The sequence below is a fragment of the Trichechus manatus genome, unplaced genomic scaffold (genome assembly GCF_000243295.1).
Source record: "Trichechus manatus latirostris isolate Lorelei unplaced genomic scaffold, TriManLat1.0 scaffold00290, whole genome shotgun sequence".
In the NCBI taxonomy this organism is placed as follows: Eukaryota; Metazoa; Chordata; class Mammalia; order Sirenia; family Trichechidae; genus Trichechus; species Trichechus manatus.
In genome coordinates, this window is record NW_004444226.1 from 1,612,376 (window position 1) to 1,624,448 (window position 12,073).

Consider the following 12,073-nt stretch of genomic DNA (forward strand, 5'->3'; position numbering starts at 1 on the left):
CTAAGGACTTTTGCTTATCTAAGAATGATCAGAAGCATTTTTACCCTAGGCAGGCAAGCAGAATAGAGCCAACCTGTTGGGTTTGCCAAGTTAAACAAGAGAAAAAAAAAATATTGCATTATGACTTCCCCGGACAAGACCCACTCTTTTTACATACCAGTCACACTTATCTTTTTTAGGAACTTGTTACATCCAGCAAGGGAGATTAACAAGACCTGAAAGACCAATAACACTGAATAGAGTTGACCATCAAAGGAAATTGAGAAATGTCTAAAGCAGGTATAAAGAGAGAAGATGGGAACTTTTTCTATTCTCATCAACTGGTGTGAAGAACAGCAGGTGAATTAGGTCACTTTGAAAAAAAATAGTTATAAAGTGATTTTAAAAAGGTCTTAGCAAGGATTCTTTGGACTGAGTTAATATTAGAGATTGAATCCAAGATTTAATCTAACTGTATGATTTGCCCATAGGGTTGGAGAAAAGTTTCTCATGCTGGAGAATGTGATTGTAGTTTGTCCTGGAGTCTTTGCCTCTTGACCCTCTAGAGAGTTGTTTTTCCACCTTGATATTTATGTGTTCTCTTTAGAGACTGGATGCTTCCTCCAGGACATTCTGAAGAGCTCCCACCACATCCTTGTTTCTCAGGCTGTAAATGAGGGTTTTAACATAGGACAGTGCAAAATATAGACACAGCCTGCTCCTGTTCAAGAGTGTGGGAGGAACTTGGTGTCATGTACATATAAAAATGGTTCCAGATAAATACTTATCACTGTAAGATTGGAGAAGCATGTGGCCAAGGCTTTGTTTCTACTTTGGGAGGATTTCATAGGAAGGACAGTGAGGAAGATAAGGGTGTAGGAAGCCATGATAAATCCAAAGGGGATAATCATAAACACAATGCCTGCCACAAAGACTACCAGCTCATAGGTGGGAGGATCTTTGGGTGAGATCATCATGATCCCTGGCATCTCACAGTAGAAATCGTGGATTTTTCTAAAACCACAGATAGACTGACTCATGGTATAGGATGTATGAGGTGTGGAAGCTAGAAAGTCCCCAATCCAGGACACTGAGGTCATTTTCAGGAAAACACCCTGGTTCATGATGACTGTGTATCTCAGAGGTTACAGAAAGCTACATAATGGTCATAGGCAATGAGGGTCAAGAGGATGCTTTCAGTACTCCAAGACTAAAGAAGAAAAATAGCTGGGTTCCAAAGGCAAGATGTATGATATTCTTCCCAGAGAAAAAGTTGATAGCCATCTTTGGAACAGTGCTATTGATGAAGGCCAGGTCTATGAGATAAAGCTGGCTGAGCAGAAAGTATACTGAGGGATTGAGCCTTAAGTCCACCCATATCAGGAGGAGCAGGATGAAGTTCCCACTGACTGCGCCAAAGTAGATCAGGATGATAGTGTAGACAAGGATGCTGACATATTTCATACGGGAGAAGAGTCCCATGAGAATAAAATCTATTGTTAATGTCTCATTTCCCCCTTCCATGGCTGTGACTGATCTGGCAGAGCCAAAAGAAAGCAAGAAAAACAAAGGTCATGTGAAATATTCTACAACCTTTTCAAATGTTTTTATCAGTCAGCTATTGCTGCAACGAGGCAATATAACAAAAAACTCCCCAAAGCTCAGTGACTTATGACAAGAAACATTTCTTTTTCTTGCTCTTAGGTCTATGAGTCAGCTGGAACATTTTGTTTTAGGCTGCAGGTCAGGTTCAGGTATACACCATGTATCTCTCATTCTATCATCACTGTAAGGCTACCTGGGTCTTGCTCTTCTCAAGGAGGATGGCAGAAGCCAAAAAGAGATGAGTGGAACAACACAATGCCCTTAAGGGCTGAGCTTGAAACTGACACTGTTACTTTCACCCATATTCCACTGGCTAAAGCAAGTCACATGTAGAAGCTCAAAATTAATGTCATGGGGAAGTAAACTCCACCCACAGTGAATCATAACAAGGGTGGATAGGAAAGGATGAATTGAAAGTAACCAAAATGATCTGTTACAAATCAGCCTCCACCACTCTCTATTGCTAACCCCAGGGCTCTTCACTTTATTATTACCACTATTATTTTATAGTGCAAGATGAAGAGATAATGAGTCTACAATGCATGATTTACAAATTTTCAAAATATCCAGATGAATGGATATCCACATTGATGGCCTCAATCATCAGCTTGGATAAAAATGTAGTTTATGAATCTGGGGAAATTTTGACCATGTAAAAGCCTGCAGTTGGGTAACTGGAACCATTTAGATGACAGCCAATATGATTTTCATGACCTGGTAATTACGGATCCATCTAGAGCTATGTGAGATAACATAGACTGCGAATGTTGGTCTCCCTCACAAAGTCGGAACAATAAAATAGGAGATATGGATGCAAGTTTCTGGTGTTCTTTCCCTCCCTATCCAGTGTCCACAGAACACCTCTTGACCCCATCTCTGCATGTGTTACCCTGAAGTCCTGGGAGTCCATGGCTACTTGTACAATCTTCCTTCCCAGCAGAGTCTCACTCTTGCTCTGCCCCTCTGGGCTCCAGAGCCTGGTTGCACCACTCCTCCCTCTGAAGAGGAAACTGATGAGTAATTCAAATCCTTCTAAGGTAAACTCCATTTTCACAACAATGCAGATGCTGATGTGGAAAGATCCATTAAAAGTGCTCTATACAGGATGTTTTTAGAATAAAAGGCACTAGCTCTAATTTTAAATACTGACTGGTGTTTGAATAACAGATTCTTAGGTAAGTGGTCAGCCAGAGATGACTTAAGTCAGTATCGGCATTGTTCATCAATAAAGCCCCCATATGGGCTCTCTTAGAACATTGCTCTACCTGGATAATAGGCTTTTATATTTATTTGTTTATATTTTTGCTCTCCCCACCCCTGGCCTTTCAGAAATGTATTCATCTTTTTATTTCCAGTGCTAAGACATTGGTTCTTGGAATACAAGACTACCCAATATTGCACAAGGAAGGAAAAAAGGAGAAAGGAAGGATTGTGGGAGGAGACAGAAAGGAAATCTATTAGGACCAGACTTTCCTAGGAATACCATCTATATAACCTTAAGTACTCACTTATGTAAATGATCTTGGCTGACAGTAGAGAATACCAGAAAGATGTTTACTTGTGTTTTATTGACTATGTAAAGGCATTCAGCTGTGTAGAGCATAACAAATTACAGATGACATTGCAAAGAATGGGAACTCCAGAACTCTTAATTGTGCTCATATGGAACCTGTACATAGAACAAGAGCAGTCATTCAAACAGAACAAGGGGATACTGTGTGGTTTAAAATCAGGAAAGGTGTGCAATTGGCATAGCAAACTTTGTTAAGAAAATATTCCACATCCTACTTTGGTGAGTGGCTTCTGGGGACTTAAAAGCTAGTGAGCCGCCATCTAAGATGCATCAATAGGTCCCAACCCACCTGGAGTAAAGGAGAATGAAGAACACTAAAGCTACAAGGGAAGTATTAGCCCAAGAGGCAGAAAGAGCCACATAAACCAGAGACTTTATAAGCCTGAGACCAGAAGAACTAGATGGTGCCCGGCTACCACCAATGACCACCCTGATAGGGAACATAACAGAGAGTCCCTGATGGAGCAGGGGAAAGGTGGGGTGCAGAACTCAAATTCTAGTGAAAAGACCAGACTTAATGGTCTGACTGAGACTGGAGGAACCCCGGAAATCATGGCCCCCAGATTCTCTATCAGCCAAGAACTAAAACAATTTCTGAGATCAACTCTTCAGACAAAGATTGGACTGAACTGTGGGACATAAAGTGATACTCGTGAAGAGTGTGCTTCTTAGCTCAAGTAGATACATGAGACTAAATGGGCAGCTTCTGTCCGGAGGTGAGATGAGAAGGCAGAGAGGGTTAGAAGCTGGTTGAATGGACACAGGAAATCAGGGGTGGAAAGGAGGAGTGTGCTGTCACAGTATAGGGAGTGCAATTAGGGTCACATAACAATGTATGTATAAATTTTTGTACAAGAGACTAACTTGAAATGTAAACTTTCCCTTAAACTACAACAATAAACAAACAAAAAAAGAACATAGCTGCTAACCAAAATGTCAGCAGTTCAAATCCTCCAGCCACTCCTTGGAAACTCTATGGGACAGTTATATTCTGTCCTACAGGGTCACTGTGAGTCAGAATCAACTTGATGACAATGAGTTTTTTGGTTTCTTTGACAAGCAGTGTGCTAGATATTCTTTCACAAATGAGTGAACCCCAGCACAGAGGTCCTCTCACTTGCCCAAGTTCAAATGAGTGACAGGTACAGAGTCTCAATTTGAACCAGGTAGTCTGACTCAGAATAAGTGTGCCATCTCTTACCCACATACAACTTTCTATAGCCATATTGTCTCCTTCCCATACACTCCCTTTCATTCCATTTACCCTCACCATTTCGGACCCCACAGCACCTGGGGCCACCCACATCCACAATCTTGGTCCTATCTCTTACCTTGACTGAGAACCAAATCAGAAATGCAGAGTCTGGGAAAATGTTGAAGAAGGGAAGGTGAATCGAGTACGGAAGGACATCACACAGTGGTCTTTTCTCCTGCTGATGCCAATGCCTATCTTCCAGCTCATGCCCTGCCTTGCAGGTGAAGCCTCCAGCCCCGATTCACCTCTCCACTGACTCCATCTAGAAATCAATGTGCATCCTCAGATTGTGTCTGGATTGTCCTAATAATAGATTTTCAGGGTCTGTGGAATTTGAAAATTTCCTAAACTGTTGAAGGGAGTACAAATTAACACCTTGAGAGAACTGACCTGGACATGAGCTTTACATCACTGCTGGCAAGGACCAGATTATTGTTCCCAACAAAATGGACTAGATGCAGGGGGGTGAGAAAGTAAGGGGAGGTTCATATTGTGGTCCCCGGCTGTCGGGGCCACTACTTGCTGGAACGGTGGGGTTGTAGGAGCATGTTGCTCTGGTTACTGTGTGAGTGTGTCTGGGCGCTTCCTTGAGCTGTAACCAGCAAACAGGACCTTACTTGGAGTGTGTCCACATTGTTCCTCTATCTCTTAAAGGGAGTTCCACGAAGGAGCCTGTCTGTGATTTTTGTGTGAGGTTGTTGGCTTTATCTCAAGATGGCTGGTTGGCAGGGAATGTCTACTCCATATCTACTCATTTGCTGTTTTCAATCAGTTTCTTCTTCTCATTGGCTTCCAATCTAATGCTTTATCCCTTCACTTAAAGTTCAGGGTTCTGGGATTGATGTCCATATCTGTTCTACTTGGTTTTTTGGGTCCTTGTTGCAGGGGAATGGCTTAGTGTGTCTGACTAGTCTGCCATCTTGGCTCCACCCAGTGAATTGTCTTTTGTTCAGCCCAATTGTCAAATTTTCCTTTATATTTAAAACACTATGGCTATCGCCACAAGCAAGACCATGAAGTCTATTTTTCTTTATTAAACTTGCTCTATTCCTTCAAGTGACCTCTGCCATTGAAGTTCTCCTTCTGTCCTCAGTTCTTACCTACCACCAAGTCTCTTTCATTATAATCTAACTTCAGTGAAGGATCTGAGAAACTCACCTGCAGTAAGGTAAAAGTGACAGACAGGACTTCACATATGACCTGCGCTCCAGGGTTTTGTGTGTGTCCACATTCAGTCCCACTGTATAGTCCACCCTGTACTGAACATATGCATAGGGTTGGCCTGCTATGAAACCAGGATGCTCACTGTTTGTGCTTAATTCTCTGCTTTTTATCTGTGATTTTGCTCTTTGTTTATTCAACAATACTTACTAAGTGCCTGTAAGGATGGGCTTGTATTGAGGGAGGTGATGACTATACCTTTAAATACTTCTAACCTAGTAAGTATCATAAGACAAATATGCTATAAGGTCATCTGATCCAGTTCTCTGCATGTGAAAAGTCTCAGCTACCTGAAGAGGAATGCCTTGTAGTGCCTTCTGGACTCCCACTGGACTTATAAATAGGAAGAGCTTTAAGTTCAACCACAGTCTTGCTTACTCTCCTTTGCTTTTCAGTCCTTTGGTTTGTCCTTTATAGAACAAATCAGCTTAGGAGGTAGTAACAAAGTCATCTCCTGTCTTCTGTAGTTGAGTGTCATGGATTGAATTGTGTCCCCCCAAAATGTGTCAACTTGGTAAGGCCATGATTCCCAGTATTGTGTGGTTGTCCTCCATTTTGTGATTGATACTAATTTTCTTGTATATTGTAAATCCTAATCTTTGCCTGTGGTTAATGAGGCAAGATTGGATTCTGTTGAAGAGGATTAGGGTGGGATGTAACAGCCTTGCTCAGGTCACCTCCCTATCCAATGTAAAGGGAGTTTCCTTGGGGTGTGGACTGCACTACCTTTTGTCTTACAGAGATAGAAGGAAAGGGAAGAGAGCAAAGAGTGGGTGACCTCATCCCACCACGAAAGAAGTACCAGGAGCAGAATGTATCCTTTAGACCTGGTCTTCCTGCACAGAGAAGCTCCTAGTCCAGGGGAAGACTGAAGACAAGGACCTTCCTCCAGAGCCAACAGAGAAAGCCTTCCCCTGGAGCTGACACCCTGAATTTGGACTTCTAGCCTACTAGACTGTGAGTGAATAAACTTCTGTTTGTTGAAGTCATCCACTTGTGGTATTCCTGTTGTAGCAGCACTAGGTGACTAAGATATTGAGCACCCAAATTTTTTAATCCTCATCTTTGCAGGCCTGTTTCCCATCATCTTTGAACATACTTTCTCCCCTAACAAATTATAACTTCTCTATATTTTCTATATGCTGTGGTTCAAATGATACTAATAAATTTCTTATTGATGAGAGATATGATGATGACTTCTGCGTCCTTGAATTGCAGTTTTTGTTAGGTTATTTTTTCTTTTTCATTTTCCATTGCACAATTAATTTCATTTAGCTTTATTGTTGTTGTTGTTAGCTGTCTTTAAGTTGGCCTCCCACTCATAGCAACTCCATGTACAACGGAACAAAGTGCTGCCCATTCCTGTGCCATCCCATGATTAGTTGTGGATCCATAAAGTTTTCACTGGCTGATTTTTTGGAAATAGATAGCTAGGACTTTCTTCCCAGTCTGTCTTAGTCTAGAAGCTCTGCTGAAACCTGTTCAGCATCATAGCAACATGCAAGCTACCCCTGACAGAAAACGAGTGGTGGCTGTGCTTGGGGTAGCCTATAAGCCTCTGATTATTTATTTTTTTACCTGTACCTGCTCAAACTGTCCTCATCCCATTTTGGCAATGTCAAGTTTCTGAACCTATGTCTACTACCTTGCATTAGTCCATACTGGGATTCTTTTTCACAGGTGAACATTTGGACCTTTCTATATATTAGAATGATTCTTTTATCTTTCATATATATGGAAATATTTATCTTTATATAATATTAACAAATCAGCATTATAAGCCTTTGACCACCTCTACTATTATTCTGAAAACAAGAGCAACGATAATAATAGCTACCATTTGTTGTGCACAGTCATTGAACAAAGATTTTTACATGCTCCCATCAACCATATAAGATATGTAGGTCAGATGTAGGCCCAGAAAGTTTAAACAACTTTCTCAAGGCCTCACCACCATAAATGACAGAGCCAGGATTTAAATCAAGGAATGCCAGCCTCCAAAGCCTCACTTGTTAGGGGCGTGTTTTCAAATATACTACTCTAGAATGTCTTTGTGATTTGTCACTGGATTTACATTTCCCAAAACAACTCGGGAAAAACTTATGTACCACTACCACCACCAGTTAAAGCAATTACTCAAACTATTTAGGAGAAATTGGATTTCACAAGAGCAATAGTTGTATTCTGCCTCCATCTGGCTAGTTTAAGAGGTCCAGGTCCATCGAACTCATTAGTCCAGTAGATCTCAGAAGCAGCTGAATGTGTAGAATATCCTGATCTTTTAAATAAACCTACAGGAGGACCCACTTCAAAGTACTTCTTCTTCTTATTTTTAAATACCAAAATACATGTGTGCAAAATTTTTGTGTACACATTCAAAGTTTGATTGTAGCTGTGTAAAGCAACACAACCATTTAGACAACATTTTGGCCCTGTAGCTTCATGTTTTGAAATTTATGCTAAAATATTTTTTTATTCTACTATAGGTGAAAGTTTACAGCTCAAGTTAATCTCTCATACAAAAATGTATACATGTTGTCATGTGACACTAGTTGCAGTCCCTACAATGTGACAGCACACTACCCCTTTCCACCCTGGGTTTCCTATGTCCATCCAACCAGATCCTGTCCCTTCCTGCCTTCTCATCCTGCCTCCGGACAGGGGCAGCCCATTTGGTCTTGTGTATCTGCTTGAACTAAGAAACACACTCTTCATGAGTATTATTTTATGTTTTATAGTCCAGTCTAATCTTTGTCTGAAGAGTGGTCTTTGGGAATGATTTTAGTTTTGGATTAACATAGCATCCAGGGGCCATAGCTTTGAGGATTCCTGCAGTATCAGTAAGACCATTAAGTCTGGTCTTTTTATGTGAACTAAAACAATTGCTAATAAAATGAAAAAGTTGTGTACACAAATATTTTATGTTTAGCATAGATTAGTAAAAAATGGGAAAAACCCACCAAAATGTCTAACTATAGGGAAATAAATAAATTATGTTCATCCACTCCATGCAGTATCATTAATTCCTTGAAAATGATAAATGCTTAAAATTTGTAGGAACATGGAGAAAATCTTACAATAACAATAAAACCATAAAGCAGAATATAAAAATATACTGTAATTACAACTATAAAAATTATATACTTATGTATATGAAAAAGAAATGGAAGAGAATTTGAATCTTTAGTTGGTGATAATGGGTGAATTTTTTACCTTTTATTTCTATTATTATTACTATAATAATTTAAAAATAATAAATACAATAATATCAAATTGATTACCTTCAGCCAATTGGTTATTAATAATCTTTAAAATATCAGATTGTTTAGCTAGATTGAATTATGGCTTTAATCTACCACAAAACATATTTTTTATCTAGTTTATCTCTAAGGAACTGAAAAGAATTTAAAGTCAGTTTCTATACTCTCCCACACTTGAGAGAGCAGAGATATTTACATTTGTTTACTAATATGAAATCATTATCCTGACTTTGAATTAATGTCGAGGGGAATCAAATCCCAGAAGGGCAAAGCAGTTTTTCCTGGGTTGTTCAGGTTGTATCTACAGAGAACTCAGAGAACTCCTCACTTTTGCCTGGTATCTGATGAATAAAATGGAGGAAGATGCACCAAACCAGTGACCATGCAGACTTGTGGACATGTCAACCCTTCTGAATCTTCTTTGGAGAATTCAAGGGGTTGCTTCCGGACTGCTCACCCTTGGCTCTGCCTCCCTGCTTGCCCTGCCTGAGCCGTACCTAATGGACAGCTCTGAATCATAGGAATGGTCCTTGGGCAGACCAGTGCGGACTAGAGATAATCAGCCTCCATCTCTAAATCATGCTGGTGAGGAGGCTATTTGTGTGGGCCCCTGTGACTCATTACCATTGAGGAACTTGGAGATGCATTGCAGAATTTCAGCCTCCTGGGGCCTCTGCAAAATCAGAGTACTCACTACACGTTGACACTTGCATGTAGATAATGAAGTGATCTTTCTTAAAACCCAATGTCCTTCACCTTGACCCCCACAGAAACACTTGTTCTGTACTTGGATGGTTTCATTTCAGGCTGACTCTTCCTTTAGGGGAGTGTTATCTCATGGCTGACCAGAGCATATTTATGTGCTGCCTTTGTGTCGCTTTTCTCTCTACTGAGCCACCTTAACACCTTTCTTTTTTTTTTTTTAAATGTACAACTCATTTGACACATATAAATCTTTTGAAGCTGTGTTTCTTTAGCTTGAGAACACGGGCCGCAGTTTGAACAATACTTCATTAAAAGTTAAGTATTATAATGCCAGGTTATTACAGAGCTTCTATGGGATATCACTAAGAGGAGAAAAGCTGATGCATCAGTCTTTAGGTATTATATTTATTCTGCACCACAATCCTGAGTGAGGCAGGCCCTAATGTCATTCCCTTTTTAAAGATGAAGAAACTGAAGCAGAAGATAGTAAGGTACCTTGGAAGACAAGCCTGCTGATCTACTTCTGAAAGGTCACAGCCTTGAAACCCTATGAAGCAGTTCTACTCTGGATGCTTGGGGTTGTTATGAGTTGGAATTCACCTCACGGCAACCAACAACAACATAGTCATCTTAGTAGATGTGAAGTAGTACCTTACTGTGGTTTTGATTTTATTTTCCCTAATGACTGTACCAAAAAGAATTGGTCGACATTTAACCATTTCAGGAAGTAACATATGATCAAGAACTGATGGTACTGAAAGAAGACTTCCAAGCTGCACTGAAAGCATTGGCGAAAAACAAGTCTTCAGGAATTGATGAAATACCAATTGAGGTGTTTCAACAAATGAATGCAATGCTGGAAGCACTTACCTATCTATGCCAAGAAATATGGAAAACAGCTACCTGGCCAACTGACTGAAAGAGATCCATATTTGTGTCCATTCCAAAGAAACTATATCATTAATATCACAAGCAAGTAAAATTTTGCAGAAGATAATTCAAAAATGGTTGTAGCCTTACATACACGTGGAACTACCAGAAATAGAAGTTGGATTGACAAGAGGACGTAAAACAAGGGATAACATTGCTGATGCAGATGGATCTTGGCTGAAATCAGAGAATACCAGAAAGATGTTTACTTGTGTTTTATTGACTATGCAAAGGCATTCGACTGTGAGGATCATAACAAATTATGGATAACATCGTGAAGAATGAGAATTCCAGAACACTTAGCTGTGCTCATGCAGAACCTGTACATAGACTAAGAGGGGATACTATGTGGTTTAAAATCAGGAAAGTTGTACATCAGGGTTTATCCTTTCACCATACTTATTCAATTTGTATGCTGAGCAAATAATCCAAGAAGCTGGACTATATGAAGAAGAATGGGGCATCAGGATTGGAGACAGACTCTTTAGCAACCTGCGATATGCAGATGACATAACCTTGCTTGCTGAAAGTGAAGAGACTTGAAGCACTTAGTTACGAAGATCAAAGACTACAGCCTTTGGTATCCATTGCACCTACACATAAAGAAAACAGAAATCCTCAAACTGAACCAGTAAGCAACATCATGATAAAACATTGAAGTTGTCAATGATTTCGTTTTACTTGGATCCACAATCAGTGCCCATGGATGCAGCAGTCAAGAAATCAAATGATATATTGCACCAGGCAAATCTGCTGCAAAAGACCTCTCTCATGTCTTAAAAAGCAAAGATGTCACTTTGAGGACTGAGGTGCACCTGACCCAAGCCATGGTATTTTCAATTGCCCCATCTGCATTCGAAAGGTGATACTAATTGGCCTAATAATGTGTTTAGTGCTTCTATTCTACCTCCTAGTTTGTTGCATAGTGCCTAGGGTCATAAAAGCTTGCAAGCAACCATCTAAGGCACAACAATGGTCTCTATTCTGTTGGAGCAACAGAGGAAGAATGAGAACCAGGAATAGGAGGAGGATATGGAATGTGTGACTAATAGCCACCATTAACAACTGCCTCCTTTGCCATGAGACCAGAAGAACTGGATGGTTTCCAGCTACCATTACTGAACATTTTGATCAAAGATTCTGTAGAAGAATCCTGATTAAAAGGGAGAAAATGCAGAACAGAATGTCAAATTCTCATAAACTCCAGACTTTCCGGAGCTTTGGAGACAGGATTACCCCTTGAAACTATTGCCCTGACATAATCTGTTTTTTTTTTTTTTTTTTTTTGTGGATTCTTTGAGATTTTTCTATATGTAGGATCAAGTCCCCTGTGAATAAAAATAGTTTTATTTCTTCTTTTCCAATACGAATGCCTTTCTTTTGCTTGCCTAATTGCTCTGGCTAGAATTTCCAGTTCACTGGTGAACAGCAGTGGTGAAAGCAGATATCCTTGTCTTGTTCTTGATCTTAGGGAGAAAGTTTTTATTCTTTCACCATTGAGTATGATGCTATGATGTTAGCTGTGGGTTTTTCATAAATGTTCTT

The 12,073-nt window shown here is 40.0% G+C and overlaps 1 pseudogene; it reads right to left on the reverse strand.

Moving 5' to 3' along the window:
• Nucleotides 1-582: 582 nt before the first annotated feature.
• On the reverse strand, nt 583-1,503 carry LOC111819175 (olfactory receptor 2T5-like; annotated as a pseudogene).
• Between the last annotated feature and the right edge of the window lie 10,570 nt (nt 1,504-12,073).